This window comes from Artemia franciscana, chromosome 13 (assembly GCF_032884065.1).
Source record: "Artemia franciscana chromosome 13, ASM3288406v1, whole genome shotgun sequence".
Classification (NCBI taxonomy): domain Eukaryota; kingdom Metazoa; phylum Arthropoda; class Branchiopoda; order Anostraca; family Artemiidae; genus Artemia; species Artemia franciscana.
Genome location: NC_088875.1, coordinates 47,503,429 through 47,523,887, shown reverse-complemented (window position 1 = coordinate 47,523,887; position 20,459 = coordinate 47,503,429). Strand labels below are relative to the sequence as shown.

General features: G+C 36.3%; 1 protein-coding gene across 2 annotated transcripts in view; it reads right to left on the bottom strand.

The window, feature by feature from the left end:
• LOC136035020 (peroxidasin-like) overlaps window positions 1-20,459 on the bottom strand; it is a 326,937-nt gene that overhangs the window by 199,359 nt on the left and 107,119 nt on the right. The gene's annotated exons all lie outside the window — the stretch shown is intronic.

Genomic DNA, 20,459 nt, shown 5'->3' with positions numbered 1-20,459 from the left:
GCAATAGGGGCTTCTAGCCGAACCATAACTCGATCCAAATCGATGACACCCAACTATGCCCCTGAACTTCAAAAGGCATTATCAGTTCAAGTAACACTGTTTGTCACTTGCGTTTTTTACAGGGCCTTCTTCCTTTATATTGTACCTTCTGACATTGGTATAAACGCTTATAGATTTTTATTTTGGCTTGTATCTTATACTACTTTCGTGATGCTTGGTCCAATTCCGACTATTCTTATTCTGCTGTTTAATAAAGGTTATCGACAAAAGGTTTTTAGTTCTTCTGGGGGGAGCACTGTAGCCCCTTCAACAGAGGCATAGTTAGATGCAATAAATGATCACAAGTCTGAGTTTATATAAGATCAAATAAATACCACATCCTCTACAAGCGTCCGTTTTTGTGTTTCCAAAAGGTATGCTTTGCCACACTCTTGTTCTAAATTTTTTTCTCACTACCTTTGGAAGGTAATAAGAAAGAATATTTGAGCTACGGAACTTAGAATATTGGAAACTGCAGTAATAACAGTAATCAAGTATAGTCCTGAAAAGTGGGTTGCCCGAAGGAGGAGGAGGATTTGTTAGATGTTTTCCAGAGGAATTGTCTATGGGTCCTTTAGGTTGCCCGTCGGACTGACCCTATTTCAAACATCAAGCTCCATAAAAAAAATATGGTTCTATCCCGATTTCTAGGGCTATAATAAGAGAATGGCTGTGATGAACAAAACACGTTCTGTGGATGAGAGACTGACAGATTACAAAGATTGTCCTTTGGTGCCAGCCATCTAGGACTAAAGGAAAAGCAGATTGTCTTCGAAAGGGTTGTCAGGAGGTCGTAAAAAAGGATCTAAGGGAACCTGGGACTTTTCAGGATAGTGTAAAGATGGATGTTTTGAATAGATTTGGATGGAGGAGGAATGTGCGTAGCTGTTTTGGCCTTATGCGGTTTGACGCTACAGTGAGTTATTAGTAGTAGTAGTTTAAAAGATAATGTAAGCTAGGACTGATCTAAGGGATGGAGTGAATACCTTCTTCTTATTTGATAAATATATGTCTCCTTGTGTTGCGACAAAAACACTTTGGTTTTGTCGTGTTTTTTTTTTTTCTTTTTTTTTCTAGCACCCCGATTTCAGCGGGTGGATCTTAGGCTGGATTGATGAATATGACTTTGCATTTTAGAAACTTACGGAGTTCTAGCTCCGTAGAAATTTTGCCTGGGGCCAAAAAGTATGGTTTTTGCTTGTCTTGAACCAGAGCCTATAGTATGTGAAATGAAGTGTAGTTTTATAGCCTATGTCAAAGAGAACTATCTGAAGTTATGCAGTCAAGCTATCGTTTCATCAAACCATGTTTCTGCTTTCGAGTGGAAAGCTCCGTTCTAGCAGGCAAGCAGGCAGGCAGGTTCAAATTGAAAATGGACTAAAATCTATAAGTTTTAAATATATGCGACAGTTACCTGGCCCCACAGCCAATATATCTTCTTTGAGTTATAAATAATTTTTTTTACAGAAACAAAAAAGTGGCATTTCCCACGGTTCCAAAAGTGCTGTTATCTATTGTTTCTACCCATTTCTGTTCGTGATTTAAGCTGAGTTTATCATTTGGTTTTTCGCGCTTGGGATCACAGTAGAGAAATGGTATCAGATGTGCATCTTAAACTTTAAAAGTTCTCTAATTGTTAAAGAAAATAGAGTTTATCCTTTGCTCCTTTCTAAGTGATAACGTTAGAAACATGGCTTACGGCAAAAAAGTCAACTTTTGAACTAAACCGGTAGATTTATTTTGTTTTTGACGCTCGATAGCTCTTGATGAGTTGATCAAAGTATATGCCATGCAATTTTTGATAGAAAAATTCCTTCATGAGATGCACCAGTTTGAAAGTTTCAAGGGGTTGACAGCTTCAGTAGTAAGCTACACACTGAAACCAAAATTAGGCCGTTACCAAGTGTGAGTCAGATAGGGAAGTTTTAAGCAACAGTCGGCTGTTAGCTCATACTTATCTTCGGAAATGAGGTGTTCGGAACTTTTGCTAGTTGGTTTACCTATTATTTTTTTTCCGGTGTATTTGATGGTAAAGCCAATTTAGTTTCAGTGGTAAGACATGTTGGGGACTTGTTTATATTAAGATCCTTACAGATTAACAACTTCAGCGCTTAATCGAAGCGAGGAAACAAAACCAAAGTGTTGCTTTCGCAATACTTTGCTCGACAAAGCCGAACAAACGTTGCTGCAGCACCTCATTTTGCCCATAGAACGTAGATCTCATTCTAAATGAGATTCTACGAGGGCATTGTACCCTTTCTTTTAAGTTCCAATGCTTTTATATCCTTTTTCACGGCCTCTTCCCAACCAATTAGGGAACGACCTGATTTTGTCTTACCCCAGCTGGATGGCCAAAAAGCCAAATATTTGGCAATCTGTTATCTTTCGTCCGTAAAGTGTGTCCCAGCCGTCTCAACTTTCACTTCATTATTGTCCCAGAAAATTTGATATAACTCAATTTTTTATACAGCTTGTTGTTTGACAGGCAGTCAGTGAAATGGTTACCTGAAACTAGCCGTACACAATACCCCTGGAAAATACTTAATCGACCTTCCATTGCCTTTCAGAGCACCCAAGTTTCAGGACCATAAATGACCACTTCCATTACCGTAGATTTAAATTTCATAAATATTGTTTCGCAGGATTGTTTTCCTATTCTTGTAAACTTTTTTCAACTGTAAAAAATACCCTCGGCGTTGTCTATTCAACTTTTTTATCTTCACTGCATCAATCATCTCTACTAATAATATTATCCAGGCAAGTAAACCTATCTACCTTGTCAATTGTCTCGTCACCAGGCACCACCTCTTTCCGTCCATTTATCCCTAGTCTAAGTGACTTAATCTTCTTGGCATTAAGTTCGAAATTTTTGCACCTGAACTCTCAAAACCTCCAAAAATTCATGTATTTTTCTAACGTTTTTATCCAAGGCACTAAAATCATCTTCATAATCCAAGTCTAGGAGAGTCTTACCTTCCCGTCCAATTCCATGATTTACTATAGCCTTTGCCGTGTTCCTTAGGACAAAGTACAACAAAATAATCCATATTAAGGGGAGTTAGGACACAACTTAACCTAAATCCTGGTTCAATACCAAACCAATGACTACTCTCGCTTCCTAACCTAACCTACCTTAACCATACTCTTGGTTTCAAAATAAAAAATCCAAAATAATGCAATAGAAGAATTAATGTAAACACTGGAAAGGTTTCTGAAGTTTCTGAAGGGTCAACTTTCGCCAATTTTTCTACTTTTTATTGCAAAACATAGTGACTTGAAAGCTATTTACCTTTGACTGACTCTTAATCATTCGTGAGACGCGTATCAAATAGTTCGTGGTAACGAACTGTTAGTAAGGAGCAATCCGGCTCAGTAATAGCCGGAACTTTAAAAAATGGAATTTTAATACCAATAGATAAATCAATATAATCACATTTTTATGCTGATTTCTAATATATAAGCTTCATTAAGTTTAGTCTTACAGATTAAAATTTACGAGCCTGAGAAAATTTACCTTATTTTCGAAAAAAGGGATAAACACCTCCTAAAAGTTATAGTACCTTAACGAAAATCATACCATCAGATTCAGTGTATGAACCCGGAATTTTTTATTATTTGCCGGAAGAAAGATCATGGATGCATGTTTATTTGTTTTTTTCCCGGGGGTGATCGTATCGACCCAGTAGTCCTAAACTATCTCGAGAGGGTTCATTCAAACGGAAGTTAAATGTGCTAGTGTCCTTTTTAAGTGACAAAAAATGAAGGGCAACTATACCTCTTTCCACGCTTATTCTTTCCTAAAGTAATACGATCGAAAGCTATTTTGTTCAGCATAGTCGAAAAAATCTAACAACTATGTTTTTGAGGGTGACTTAATCTAAACAATCCCCGGGGGAGGGGCTGCAAGTTATGAACTTTGCCCACTGTTTACATATATTATTGGTTATTGGGAGGTATACAAAACCTTTTTTGGTATGTGTGTGGGGGGGTTAGGCGTGGGGGTTACATGGGAGGATCTTATCATGGAGGAATTTTTCTTGGTGAAGGGAACTTTCTATGAAGGGGGCGCCGGATTTACCAGCATTATTTAAAAACAATCAGAAATTAAATAATAAAACAAGTTTTTCAACTGAAAGTAAGGAGCAACATTAAAACTTAAACATAACGAAAATTATTACGTATATGAGGGGATTCGCCCCTTAGTCAATACCTCGCTCTTTTGTGATTCAGCGATCATTCTTTAAGAAAAGGAACAAAATTCGAACTTTAGTGTAAAGAGCGAGGTATTGACGAGAAGGGGGACCCTCATATCCGTAATAATTTCTGTTCGTTTTAAGTTTTAGTGTTACTTCTTACTTTCAGTTGAAAAAACTTGTTTGTTTCTTTTATTTGATAAAAGTTTAGAACGGATATTTTACCTCAAGAGTGACCATGAAAGCTTCCCTAGTCACTTCAGTTGTGTTGCTAAGCTATTTCACAAGCTTTACGTAAAATAAAATTGAAGAAAATCGGCAACAGCAAAGGGTTTCTACACCATTTCTTGCGTTTAGAGAGAGTCCATACGTGTTATACGAGTTCACTAGATGCACTGGCTGCCCTTACTTAGAACTAGGTCATGCAGAACAGTCACAAGAAGCGCAGTCCATGTTTTTATGTTGCGCTATGTTAACTTAAATTTATATAAGCAGTAAATATTTAACTTTCTCGTTTTTATACTTAGTAGGTGTTATTGTTGCTAATAGCTATAACAGATACTATAATAGACATGATATAATACGAAAGCTGAAGTGTTTAAATCAGTACATTATGCGCTTAACTTTCAAAACAGTCATACTTTGTCTAAATGCTCATTCTTTTAAATAAACAACTGACTTTAATTGTATTCATTTCAAACTTAAGGGCTAGACTAGTAATACATCGAAGTCATTACTACTATTACTACTTCTAACAACTATAACCATAAAGGATATAAATAAAGTGGAGCAGGAGACACGACTGCTTCAGCAAAATAATGAAATGATCTATTGTACCAACGGTTTACGAACTCGAGGAAAATTGGAGACTGGAATAGTGATATACCAGTATACCCTTCGTTTGAAGGAGAAGTTCATAGGTAGCTCATAAGGGGAATTTCTATGGTCTTCCTGGCTGCAATGTTTGGAATAACGCAGGCGACTAAGAGATGGATGCAAAAAGAAATATTTAATAAAAAAAATAAAAAAAATTCAGCTGAAAGTAAAGAACGAACAGAAGTTATTACGTATATAAAAATTGTTACTCCCTCCACATCAATTTGCTCTTTAAAATTGCTCTGCAGTTTTTTAGTACTTTAAAAAACCGTCTTATTAAAAAATACCGTCTTAAAACTTAAAACGAACATAAATTATTACGTATATGAAGTTTTTAAACTTCATTCTCAAAAGTTTTTAGTACATTTCAAAAAGCGTCTTATTCTTCTAATTAAACGCCCCTTGTGTTTCAGGAGTCATTCTTAGAGAATTCGGACACAATTTTTGGAGTAAAAAGCGAGGTGTTGAGGAGGAGTGACTCCTTCATATACGCAATAATTTCTGTTCGTTTGAGATTTAATGTTACTCCTTATTTTCAGTTGAAAAAACTTGTTTTTTTTTCTTTAATTTCAAATCATTTTTTAAATAATGCCAGGAAATCTGACCCCACCTACACGAAGAAACCCCCTCACCATGGAGATACCCTCTATACAATTCGATCCTGGTGAAAATTTACCACGAACAATTACTCTTAAGACTCTGCGCGTAAAATTGAGACGGAAAAGAGAAAGCAAGACATATGAAGAGAATCGTGTATGAGAATTTCCCTGGGAATAATTTCCCTGACAAGTTCACTCCCTCGAAACTTCCCTCCCAATGGATGTATTCCTAGTGGGAAAACCCTCAGAATAAAAATTTGTCCCCCAACCTGAAAATCCATGCATGCATCCCAATAACAAATACTATGCATAAACAATGGGCAAATTTTATAACTTAAAGCCTGGGGCATAGTGGGGGAGTAGTTTTATGCCAAAGGACATAGTTGTTAGGCCTTTCAACTATGACGAAGAAAATGGCCATCTCGATATTTTGATCTGACGATTTTGGGAAAAGGTGGTGAGAAAGGGGGCCTAGTTGCCCTCCAATTTTTGTGATCACTTAAAAAGGACACTGGAACTTTCAATTTCCGTTTAAAAATCTCTCTTCCGATATTCTAGAACCACTAGATCGATACGATCACCCCGGGGAAAAAATAAATACGCATCCTTGATACTTCTGGCAAAAATATAATAATACAAAATTCTGTATTTTTGCAGCTATGAGCTTAAAACCTATACAATAAGGTTCTATGGTATGCTGAATATGATGGTGTGCACTAAGATCACTTGACTCTTAGAGGGTGTTTCCCCTTTTTTCGAAAATCAGGAAAACTTTCTCAGGCTCGTAACCTATGATGTGTAAGACTAAACTAAATAAAATTTAAATATTTGGATTCAGCATGAAAATACTATTCTTTTTAATATGTCTATTGGTATCAAAATCCATTTAATAAAACTAAAATTTTTTGAGTTTCGGTTACTATTGAGACGGGTCGCTCATTACTTTCAGTTCGTTACCGCGAACTGTTTGAACCGCAATTTTGTCAGATTTTTCTTTTGGTTGTTATTACGTATATTAGGGAGCTGCCCTTTCCTCACTACCTTGCTCTTTAAGCTAAGGTGTTTGTGAATCTGTAGAAAGCTTATTATTCTAATTAAACGGTCCTTGTGTGTCAGGAGTCATTCTTAAATAATTGGATCAAAAGGCAAACATTAAAGTAAAGAGTGAGGTACTGAGAAGGAGGCAATCCTTTCATATACGTAATAATTTTTGTTCGTTTTAACTTTTAATGTTGTTCCTTACTTTCACTTGGAAAAAACTTCTTTTTATTTAATAACAACGACACACCGAATAAATACAATATCTTTGGTTTATTATAACATAAAAATCATAGTTAAGAAGCTGTTTAAAATAACATTAAATGCTAAGATTCGCCGAAAAATAACACAAATTACTGTTTATATCGGCCATTATTTAAAAAATTCTAACTTTAGCGTAAAGAGCGAGGTACTACCGAGGAGAAGAAACTCCCTCCTATACGTAACGTGAGGGAGTCCGCCCGAAGTCAATACCTCACTCTTAACGCTAAAGTGCAAATTTTGTTCAAATTCTTTAAGAATGCTCCGCTGAATCTCAAAAGCCGTTTAATTAGAATTAATAGCTCTTTTGAAATTGCCAAGAATACTTTAGCGTAAAGAGCAAGGCATTGACGAGGGGGTGAACCCCCTCATATACGTAATAATTCCTGTTCGTCTTAAGTTTTAATGTTGCCCCTTACTTTCAGTTGAAAAAATTTACTTTTTTGAATTTAATTTCTGATATTTTTTTGATAATGGTGGGAAATCCAGCGACCTCTTCTTGGGAATTCTCTTCCCCCATGAAAAATTCCTCCCACGTAACCCTCTCCCTCAGCCACCCCCATAAAAAAATCCACCTGAAAATATCTTTATGCTTCCCAATAACCAATACTATATGTACAAGTCTATATGTTCTAGCCCTTCCCCTGGGGACTGTGGGGGATTTAGTTGTCCTTAAAGACATAGTTATTGGATTTTCGACTGTGTTGAACAAAATGGCTGTCTCAAAATTTTTGATCTGGTGACTTGGGGAAAAAAGAGCATGGGAGGGGGCCTAGTTGCCCTCTATTTTTTGGTCTCTTAAAAAGAGCAGTAGAACTTTTAATTTCCGTTCAAAATAGCCCTCTTGCGACATTCTAGGACCACTGGGTCGATATGATCCCACCTGAGAGAAAAAACAACAAATAAACCCGCATCCGTAAAAATACAAAATTCCACATTTTTGCAGATAGGAGCTTGAAACCTATACTTTCATACGCTGGATCTGACGGTGTGATTTTCATTAAGACTCTATGACGTTTAAGGGGTGTTTCCCCCTTTTTTCGAAAATAAGGCTAATTTTCTCAGGCTCGTAACTTCTGATGAGTAGGACTAAACTTGACGAAACTTACATATTATAAAATCAGCTAAAAAATCCAATTCTTTAGATGTATCTATTTGTATCAAGATCCCGGTTTTTAGAGTTTCGGTAACTTTTGAGTCGGGTTACTCATTACTTAGAGATCGTTACCACGAACTGTTTTATAGGTTGATATACACATATCTTAAATGATAATCAAGCGTGACTTCAGGCTCTTGGCAATACTAACAGAAGGCAAAAAAGTTGATCGGAATATTATGAAGCATTAAATACACTAGCATTCAACGGAAATCAAATAATACTGACGTGGCTCCAGGACACTCTGGGATCATAGATAATGAATTGGCAGATAAAGCAGCTCAGGTTCAGGCATCACTAACATGCTATGTATATCAATAGGTATGAAACCATCAAAGGCATTAGGTATATTTGGAATTATCTCATCCGAATTGAAAGAGCTGATCCCCTAGATATTTTCGAGACAAGTGGGCTTCCAATAAAAGATGTCAGACCAGGATTAGAACTGTTTGTAAACATTCCGTGGACTTGATGTTAAGTTGAAAGACACCCCTAGGAAAGGTAATGTTCGACGTTTGGTAAAATATACGGTAACAGTCTCAATTGTAACAAATAATCAATAGTAAAAGTATCATACGGTAACAACAAATTCATGGTAACAGTCTCATATGGTAACAAAAAATCCACGGTAACAGTCTAATATGGTAACAAAAAATCCATGGTAACGGTCTCATATGGTAACAAAAAATCCATGGTAACAGCCTCACATAATAACAGAAAATAAAGCTCGTCAAAACTAATTTAGTATTTTAGGGGGTGTTATCGAGGAAATGGGCCTATGTGACCAGAACTTCGATTCAATTTGTGAGTCCACTCCATGGCATTAATAGCTTAATACCTGCTTTAAACTCATTTCAGCACCAAAGGACCTAAGGTTGACACAGCTACGCTCGCTCCGCTCCATTCCAATCTCATCAAAACTTCACTATACACCTTTTCACATGAAGTTCCAATTTCCCTTAATCTTATTATTATCACATCTACCCATTAGCTACGACCTGATTTTTGCTTGGCCCCATTCGGAAGGCTAAAAAGAGTATTTCTCTCAATCTATACGATGTCTAGTCATGTTAATCTTTCCTTCATGTTCCCTAGAGAGTATAATCGAACCAAGTTTTCCAAACACCTTATTGGTTGGTATGCGGAGGGGTGCCTTAAGCTATTATTAGACAATACCCTGGAAAACTAGGAAATAATACAAATTTTACGGGCTTGAAATAATATACTTTTACCCACCACCTTCGAAAATTATTTAATGTTTGCACTCCTTTCACGCTTCCCTACAAGCCAAGGCCGTACCATGGCGGGTAGGGGGTTTAACCCCCCTCCCCTGAAATGTTTGTCCGACTCATAAAACGTAATAAAAATCGATAAAAACATAGTTTTTAGCGCATGGTAATTTTCGAACTTTATACGTAGTTTACGACTGGATATAATTGTGAAGGTAATGCGGCCATTAAACCATATTTGCGTGATATAGGAATTTTTAAATGAGTAATTGGACGCCTAGCATAGGGCTATTAGAAAAAGGACAAATAAAAGAAAGAAAGAATATGGATTCTCGACGTAAACGGCGAACATGCGCCCTACGATATTCGTTTTCAGCATGGTCGACTACCCTAGGATCCGTCCCCAGCATTTTTGTACCTTCCGGCGTGGGTGGGTGCACGATACAGAATCTGGCGCCTTGACTAATACAATTAACAAAAATAATTATCACATACACACGAAAATAAGTCGACAATTATACACAAAAATATAATATATACAATTGACAACAATAATCCAGATTAAACAGTCGACCCAGTCTTAAACAACTTAACAAACGAGGGTACAAAACCAAGCTCATTAAAACTTTCATGTGGATTATATTTACCAAATATTATTTTGGATAATTTCAGTATAAAATAAAAACGACATTAGCATTCCAAGTGCATCAATCAGATTGATGAGTTGATTATCCCATAAATGTGTTATTTGCGTCTTTCGTTCATATTAAAACTGTTTTGAAGAAAAAAAGGTCATCTTTTCATTGTTGAAATTAACAGCAATTGTTCCCAGGCAACGTTAGCATAATCACAAACTTATCTGCATTTTCGTTTAGTTTACATTTAGTTGTCATTGTAGCGAACAAGACCCCCCCCCCCCCCGCTCGAATGTAAAATGGCATTTAGATTTCATTTAATGTTTAATCAGTCGCAATAAATGTGCTATTTGCGTCATTCTTTCATATTAAAACAGTTCTGAAGAAAAAAAAAAGGCCAGTTTCTCATTGTAGAAATTAAAATTAATTGTTCCCAGGCAACGTTAGCATAATCACAAATTTATCTGCATTTTTGTTTAGTTTACATTTGTTTGTTAAACGACTCAGTAGTAATGAAAAATGGAAGCAAAAAATTGCCTCCATACAAAACTGACTCTTGAATTTATCAATTCAAATTAAATAGAGAAATTGACCGTTAACATACTATTTAGCAAAATTTTCAACGCAACACCATTAGAGATATGAAGTTTAAATACGGAAGGGCTTATATACTATTTCTTCGTCCGTATTGAAAGCAGATAATATCTCCTTATTCCTCTGACACAAGTGGCCTTACGGAATTATATCGATGAAACAATGACATAAAATATGTAATTTGACTTGGGGACTTGATTTTAACGTTATTTATAACACTGACTCGATCAAAGCAAACTCAGTTTTTCAAAAGAACGATTAAGTTTATTCTTCTTCCAAATAAAGTTGTTGTTATATTTTTCTTTTCCAAATTCATTCAACACCAAAAGGTGTTAGACATTAGAAAGTTTTGGAAACACTTTCTTCAAAAATCTATTATTTTGTCATACGAGTATCAAAATAGTGAGCTCAAGTCGTACTAAGATACAATCCTCAGGTTCCAGGAGTGGTTCCAACCGTGGAGATTCTTACCTGGATTATTCCATGTATAACTTTTGGATTATAATTTGTGTCTTTGCGAGTGTAATAATAAGCTTATCAATCTTTTTGCCGCTTATTCAAGCTAAAACATTAAACGACTGCCGAAGAACTAGTGAAATTTTATATATTTATGTCCCACTTGTATATTTGTCAAATTCTGTAACCATTTACATATGCGCTTCATTTTTGCTAATGTGGTTTTATGAACTACCTGATTCAATTTGTGTCTTCTATAAGGTTACTGAGCGAATCGGCCTTATTCTAGTCCAAACACACTTATTTGGCCTTGAGTTAGCTGTCCTCTTTAAGATCTACATTCCTCGTATTAGCAGTTCTTGGACAACAAGAAAATTTAGGGCTACTTCAATGTTTATAGGCTTTCTAACAACTCTGCCCTTCGTTGGCGGTCTTTCTATTTCCCGAGGTCAGTTGTTGTGGTCATTGTGCACGGGTGAGCTCCAATCGTTCTTCGATAGAAGAAAGCAAGCACAAACTGAAATCAACTGGATGTTGATTGGGCTTTTTGTACCATATTTATTGTTTGCAATATTTGCAATAGGAGCTTCAAGCCGAACCATAACCCGATCCAAAGAAATGACACCCAACTATGCCCCTGAACTTCAAAAGGCATTATCGGTTCAAGTAACACTGTTTGTCACTTGCGTTTTTTACAGGGGTGTTTTCTTTTATATCGTACCTTCTGACATTGGTATAAATGCTTATAGATTTTTATTTTGGCTTGTATCTTATACCACTTTCGTGATGCTTGGTCCAATTCCGACTATTCTGGTTTTGCTGTTTAATAAAAGCTATCGACAAAAGGTTTTTAGTTCTTCTGGGGGGAGCACTGTAGCCCCTTCAACAGAGGCATAGTTAGATGCAATAAATGAGCACAAGTTTGAGTCTATATGAGATCAAATAAATACCTTACCCTCTACAAGCGTCCTTTTTTGTGTTTCCAAAAAGTATACTTTGCCACAGTCTTGTTCTATACTTTTTTCTCACTACCTTTAGAAGGTAATAAGAAAGAATATTACATATCTAAGGATCTTAGAATATTGGAAACTGCAGTAATGGTAGTAATCAAGTATGGTTCTGAAAGGTGGGTTGCCCGAAAGGAGGAGGAGGAGGATTTGTTACATGTTTTCAGAGGAATTGTTTACGGGTCCTTTTGGCTGCCCGTCGGACTGACCCTATTTCAAACATCAAGCTCCATAAAATATTTGGTTTTATCCCGATTTCTAGGGCTATAATAAGAGAATGGTTGTGATGAACAAAACATGTTCTGTGGATGAGAGACTGACAGATTACCAAAGATCGTCCTTTGGTGCCAGCCATCTAGGGCTAAAGGAAAAGCAGATTGTCTTCGAAAGGGTTGTCACAAGGTCGTAAAAAAGGATATAAGGGAACCTGGAACTTTTCAGGATAGTGTAAAGATGGATGGTTTGAATAGATTTGGATGGAGGAGGAATGTGCGTAGCTGTGTTGGCCTTATTGATGCCACATTGAGTTGTTAGTGGTAGTAGTGGTAGTTTAAAAGATAATGCAAACCAGGAATGATCTAAGGGATAGAATGACTACCTTCTTCTTATTTGATAAAGATATGTCTCATTTTAACTGAGGTTCTACGAGAGCATTGTGCCCTTCCTTTCAAGTTCCAATGTTCTTAAGTCCTTTTTCATGGCCTCTTCCGACCCAATTCGGGAATGACCTGATTTTTTATTGTCTCAACTGGAAAGCCCAATATTTGGCAATTTGGGTATCCTTCGTTGGTAAAGTGTGTCCCAACCATCTCAACTTTCACTTTATTATAGTCACAAAAAATTTTATATAATTAAATTTTTTATACAGCTTGTTTTTTTGACATGCAGTCAGTCAAATGGTTACCTGAAACTAGCCGTAGACAATACCCCTGGAAAATACGTAATCGACCTTCCACTGCCTTTCAAAGCACCCAAGTTTCAGGACCATAACTGACCACTTCAATTACCGTAGATTTAAATTTCATAAATATTGTTTCGCAGGATCGTTTTCCTATTCTTGCAAACTTTTTTCAACTGCACAAAATACCTTCGGCGTTGTCTATTCAACTTTTTTATCTTCACTGCATCAACAATCTCTACTAATAATACTGTCCTGGCAAGTAAACCTATCCATTTTGTCAATTTTATCGTAAGCAGGTACCACCTCTTTCCCTTCATTTATTCCTAGTCTAAGTGACTTAAGCTTCTTAGCATTAACTTTGAAACCTATTCTTGCACCCTGAACTCTCAATACCTCCCAAAATTCATGCTTTTTCTAACATTTTCATCCAAGGCACTCAAATCATCTTCACAATCTAAGTCTAGGAGAGTCTTACCTTCCCATCCGATTCTATGATTTACTATAGCCTTTGCCGTGTTCCTTAGGACAAAGCACATCAAAATAATCCATATTAAGGGGTGTTAGAACACAACCTAACCTAAATCCTGGTTCAATACCAAAGCAATTACTACTCTCGCTTCCTAACCTAACCTACCTCAACCATACGTTTGGTTCCAAGTCCAAAAAATCCAAAATAATGCAATAGAAGAATTATGTAAACACTGGTAAGGATTCTGAAGGTCCTCAAGGGTCAGCCTTTACCAATGTTTCTGCTTTTTATTTCAAAACATAGCCACATTGAAAGCGCCTTGTTAGTAAAGAACGACCCGGCTCAATAGTAGCCGAAACTTTGAAGAATGGAGTTTTAATACCAATAGGTAAATCAAAATAATCACATTTTTATGCTGATTTCAAATATATAAGTTTCCTCAAGTTCGGTTTTACTCATCAGTAGTTACAAGCCTGAGATTATTTGCATTATTTACAGAAAAAGGAAATAAACACCTCCTAAAAGTCATAGAATATTAACGAAAATCCCACCAAGAGATTCAGCGTATCAGAGAACCATACTGTATAGGTTTCAACCTCATACCTGGGTAACCCTTGAATTTTGTATTTTTAGCTAGAAAAAGATCACGGGTGCGTGTTTATTTGTTTGTTTTTTCTTTCTTCCCAGGGGTGATCATATCGACCCAGTGGTCCTAAAATATTGCCAGATGGCTCATTCAAACGGAAGTTACAAGTGCTAATGTCCTTTTTAAGCAATCAAAAAAAATGGAGGGCAACTAGGCCTCCTCCCAAGCTTATTTTTTCCCGAAGTCATACGATCGAAATGTTGAGATAGCCATTTTGTTCAGCATAGCCGAAAACTCTTACGACTATGTTTTTGAGGATGACTTAGCCCCAACAGTCCGCGGGGGAAGGGCTGCAATTCGTAAACTTTGCCCACTGTTCACATATAGTATTGGTTATTGCGAAGTATACACACGTATTTTTGGTGCGAAGGGGGGGGGGTTTGCTTTGGAGGATCTTCTCATGGAGGAAGTTTTCATGGAGGAAGGGAATTTTCTATGAACGGAGTGCCGGATTTACCAGCATTATTTAAAAACGAACAAAATCAAAAAAAAGGTTTTTTCAACTGAAAGTAAGGAGCAATATTAAAACTTAATCAAACAAAAAGTTTTTTCAACTGAAAGTAAGGAGCAATATTAAAACTTAATAAAAAAAAAAGTTTTTTCAACTGAAAGTAAGGAGCAATATTAAAACTTAACAGAACAGAAATTATTACTTATATGAGGAGATTTGCCACCTAGTCAATATCTTCCTCTTTACCCTAAAGTTTTTTTTTAGTATTTTCAAAAGTGCTATTTATTCTAATTAAACAGCCTTCGTCATTCAGGGGTCATTCTTAAAGAAACGGAACAAAATTTGAACGTTGGCGTAAAGAGCAAGGTATTGACTAGGCGGTGAACCCCCTCATATCCGTAATAATTTTTGTTCGTTTTAAGTCATAGTGTTGCTCCTTACTTTCAGTTGAAAAAACTTGTTTTTTAAAATAAAAGTTTAGAACGGATATTTTACCTCAAAAGTGCCCATGAAAGCTTCCCTAGTCACTTGAGTTGTGTTGCTAAGCTGTTTCAAAAGCTTTACAGAAAATAAAACTGTAGTAAAACGGCATCTGCAAGGGGTTGCTGCACAATTTCTTACATTTAGAAAGAATCTATGCACATTTTACGAGTTCAGTAGAAGAACTGGCTACCCTTACTTAGAACTAGGTCATGCAGAACAGTCACAAGAAGCACAGTCCATCTTTTATGTTGCGTTATGTTACTTTAAATTTATATATGCAGTGAATATTTAACTTTCTCGTTTTTATATTTAGTAGGTGTTATTGTTGCTAATAGCTATAGCAGTTACTAAATAGACATGATATTATACGAAAGCTCAAGTGTTTAAATCAGTACATTATGCGCTTAACTTTCAAAACAGTCATACTTTATCTCAATGCTCAATCTTTAAAATACAACTATTGACTTTAATTGTGTTCATTTCAAACATAGAGCTAGACCAGTAATACATCAAAGACATTACTAATATTACCACTTTTAACAACTATTATCATAAAGGATTTAAATAAAGCAGAGCAGAAGACAGCGAGGTTCAGCAAAATAATGAAATGATCTAGTACACGAACAGTTTACGGATTCCAGGAAAGTTGGAGACTGGAATAGTGATATACCAGTATGCCCTTGGTTTGAAGAAGAAGTTGATAGGTAACACCCAGGGTAATTTGCTACGGTCTTCCTGGCTGCAAGGTTGGAATAAAACAGGCAACTAAGAGATGGAGGCACATAGAAAAATGGAATAAAAAAACAAGTTTCTTCAACTGAAAGTAAGGAGCAACATTAAGACTTAAAACGAACAGAAATTACTGCGTATATGAAGGGGGCTGAACCCTCCTCAACAACTTGCTCTTTCCGCAAAACTTTTTAGTAGTCATTCTTAAAGAATTGGGACGAAATTCGAACTTTAGCGTAAAAAGCGAGGTGATGAGGAGAGAGCGACTCCCTTCATATATGTAATAATTTCTGTTCGTTTTAAGTTTAATTTACTCCTTACTTTCAGTTAATAAAACTTAAACGCCACCTCCACGGAGAAATCCTCTCACCATGAATATATTCTATAGGCAATTCAATCCCAGTGAAAATGTACCTCGAACAATTACTCTTAACCACTCGGCGCGTAAAATTGAGACAGAAATGAGAAAGCAAGATATTATAAAAAGAATCTTGGTATAGGAATTCTGGCGAATTCTCACAGTGTATAATTTCCCCCGACAAGTTCACTCCCTGGAAACTTCCCTCACCACGGAAAACTCCCCCGTGGAATCCCCTCAGCAGAAAATTTGTTCCCCCACCCGAAAATCCATGGATGCATCCCAATAACAAATACTGTGCGTAGACAATGGTAAATTTTATAGCTTAAAACCCTTTCCACTGGGACAGTGGTGTGGGAGTCATTTTATACCTAAAGGCATAGTTACTAGGCCTTTCAACTCTGATGAAAAAGATGGCTATCTCAAAATTTCGATTGGACGATTTTGGGAAAAAAAATGGCGGGTGAGGGGGCCTAGTTACCCTCCAATTTTTTCCGTCACTTAAAAAGGGCACTAGAACTTTTAACTTCCATTTGAATAAGCCCTCTCACAATATTCTAGGGTCAATGGGTCGACAGGGTCACCCCTGGAAAAAAAAATACCCATCCGTGATTCTTCTGGCAAAAAAAAAACAACAAAATACCATATTTTTGCAGATAGGAGCTTGAAACCTATATAGTAGGGTTCGCTGATATGCTGAATCTGATGGTGTGATGTTTACTAAGATCACTTCACTCTTAGGGGGTGTTTCCCCTTTATTAAGAAAATCAGGAAAATTTTCTCAGACTTGTAACCTTTAATGGGTAAGACTAAATTCATGAAATTTACATGTTTGAATTCAGCATAAAAATCAAATTTTCTTAATACAACTATTGGTATTAAAATCCGTTTTTAAAAAAACTGTTTCATAGAGTTTCGGTTACAATTGAGCCCCGGTTGCTCATTACTTACCAACGAACTGTTTGAACTGCAGATTTGTCTTTTGGTTGTTATTACGTATAATAGGGAGCTGCCCTCTCCTCAGTACCTCGCTCTTTATACTAAAGTGTTTGTGAATTTGTAAAAAGCTTATTATTCTAATTAAACGGTCCTTGTGTGGCAGGAATTATTGTTAAATAATTGGAACAAAGAGGCAAACATTAGCGTAAAGAGTGAGGTACTGAGAAGGGGGTAAACCCCTCATATGCGTAATAATTTCTGCTCGTTTTAATTTTTAATGTTGTTCCTTACTATCAGTTGGAAAAAAAAACTTGTTTTTTCTTTATTTAAAAACAACCAAAAACCGAAGACATAAAATATCTTGGGTTTATTATCACAGTTCGTGGTAACAAACTGTAGTAAGGACCGACCCGGCTCAATAGTAAACGAAAGTAAAAAAAAACGGAATTTTGATACTAATAAATACATCAAAAGAATCGGATTTAATGCTAATTTTAAATATATAAGTTTCATTAAATTTTAATGGGAAACACCCCTTAAAAGTCATAGAATATTAACGAAAATCACACCATCGTATTTAGCGTATCAGAGAACCACACTGTAGAAATTTCAAGCTCCTATCTACAAAAATGTGGAACTTCGTACTTTTTGCCAGAAGACTGATCACGGGTGCGTGTTTATTTGTTCGTTTTTGTTTTGTTTTTTTTCCTTTTTCCCAGGGGTGACCCTATCGACTCAGTGGTCCTAGGATGTCGCGAGAGGGCTTATTGTAATGGAACTTTTAAGTGACCGAAAAAATTTGAGAACACCTAGGCCCCCTCCCAAGCTCATTTTTTCACAAAGTCAACGGATCAACATTTTGAGATAGCCATTGCTTTCAGCATAATCGAAAAACATAATAAAGTGTCTTTGGGGACGACTTACTTCCCCCATAGTTTCCAGGTGAGGGGCTGTAAGTTACAAACTTTGACCAGTGTTTACATACAGTAATGGTTATTGGGATGCGTACAGACGTTTTCAGGTTTTTTTTTTGTTCAGGGGGGGCTAAGGGGAGGGAGCTACGTTGAAAGATCTTTACTTGGAGGAATTTGTCATGGGGGAAAAGAGATTCCATGAAGGCAGGGGGCAGGATTTTCTAGCATTGTTAAAAAAAAGCACTGAAAAAATAATAATGAAAAAGTTTGTCAACTGAAAGTAAGGAGCAACATTAAAACATAAAACGAACAGAAATTATTACGCATATGAGGGGTTCATCTCCTCCTAAATACCTCGCTCTTTCTGCTAAAGTACTTTTAGTCGTTTCAACTATTTATTCAACGGCCTATGTGATTATGGGGTCGTTCTTAAAGAGCCGGGACAAAATTTAAGCTTTAGTGTAAAGAGCGAGGTATTAACGAGGGGGCAAACCCCCTCATATATGTAATAAAATATACAAATATAAAAGTTCGTTACGTAAGTTAATTCGTAATTTACCAATATTTATTTCTAACAAAAACGTTCGTAGAAAAAAAAAACAACTAAAAAGTTCTAGTTGCTTGTATAGGAGTAATGTCAAGTAAGGAGCGACATTAAAACTTAAAACGAACAGAAATTATTCCGCATATGAAAGGGGTGTCCCCTTCTCAACGCCTCGCTCTTTACACTAAGTTTTTTACTGTTTTAAAAAGTAGAGCTGTGAGAAAGAGTCAAACTTTAGCGTACAGAGCGGGACGTTGAGGAGGGGACAACCTCTTTCATATACAGAATAATTTCTGTTCGTTTTAAGTTTTAATGTCGCTACTTACTTGAAGTTAAAAAAAACTTGTTTTCCTTTATTTTTTCACATAAAAATCACAGTTAAGAAGCTGCTTAAGATAATATTATATGCTAAGATTGGCCGAAAAATAACGCGAACAGATTATTGCTTATATCGGCCATTATTTAAAAAAAAATCCAACTTTAGCGTAAAAAGCGAGGCACTGACGAAGAGGAAAAACTCCCTAGTAAGCGGAACATGAGGAGGTTTGCTTCCTCGTCAATACCTCAGCCTTTATACTAAAGTATGAATTTGTTCCAATTCTTTAAGTAGGCCCCACTGAATCTCAAAAGCCGTTTAATTAGAATAAATAACTCTTTTAAAATTACTAAAAATACTTTAGCATAAAGAGCAAGGTATTGAAAAGGGAGTGAACCACCTCATATACGTAATAATTTCTGTTCGTCTTAAGTTTTAATGTAGCCCCTTACTCTCAGTTGAAAAAACTTTACTTTTTTTTTAATTTAATTTCTGATAATTTTGTAAACAATGGTGGGAAATCCAGCGCCCCCTTCATGGAAATTCTCTGGAAATTCATGGAGTTACGTAGGAAATCCTCCCACGTAACCCTCTCCCTGACCCTACCCACCAGAAAAATCCCCCTGAAAATGTGTGTATATTTCCCAATAACCAATACTATATGTAAAACTTCATAAATTCTAGCCCTTCCCCGGGGACTGTGGGGGGATTAAATCGTCCTCAAAGACATAGTTATTGGATTTTTTACTATGTTGAACAAAATGGCTATAAATGAGCGTGGGAGGGGGACTAGTTGCCCTCTATTTTTTGGTCATTTAAAAAGGGAACTAGAACTTTTAATTTCCGTTCGAATTTGCCCTCTTGCGACATTCTAGGACCACTGGGTCGATACGACCATCCCTGGGATAAAAACGAAAAAAAACAAACAAATGAACACTCATCCGTGTTCTTTTTTCTTCCAAAAAATATAAATTCCAAATTTTTGCCCAAAGGAGCTTGAAACCTATACTGTCGATTCCTCTGACAAACTGGATCTGATGGTGTGATTTTCATTAAGATTCTATGACTTTTTGGGGGTGTTTCCCCTTTCTTCGAAAATAAGGGAAATATTCTAAGGACTCCGATTCCTTTGATGTATCTATTTGTATCAAAATTTCGGTTTTTAGAGTTTTGGTTACTATTCAGCCGGGTAGCTCTTTACTTAGAGTTCATTACCATAAACTCGTCTCATACGGTAACAAAAAATCCTTGGTAACAGTCTTAAATGGTAACAAAACTCAATGGTAACTGTCTCATATGGTAACAGAAAATCCATGGTAACAGTCTCATATGGTAACAAAAAAATTAATCACCCCAGCACTAATTTAGTTTTTAGGGGGGTGTTATCAAGGAAATGGGCCTTTGTGACCAGAACTTCGATTCAAATTGTGAGTCCACCCCATGGCATTAGTAGCTTAATAATTGCTAACGACTCATTGCAATACCAAGGCTAACACAGCTACGATCAGTCCGCCCCATTGCAATCATAATTTTACTATATACGCCTTCACATGAAGTTCCAATTTCCTTTAAACTTATTCTTACCACCTATTATTCTGTGACCTATTATTCTTATTATTACCCATT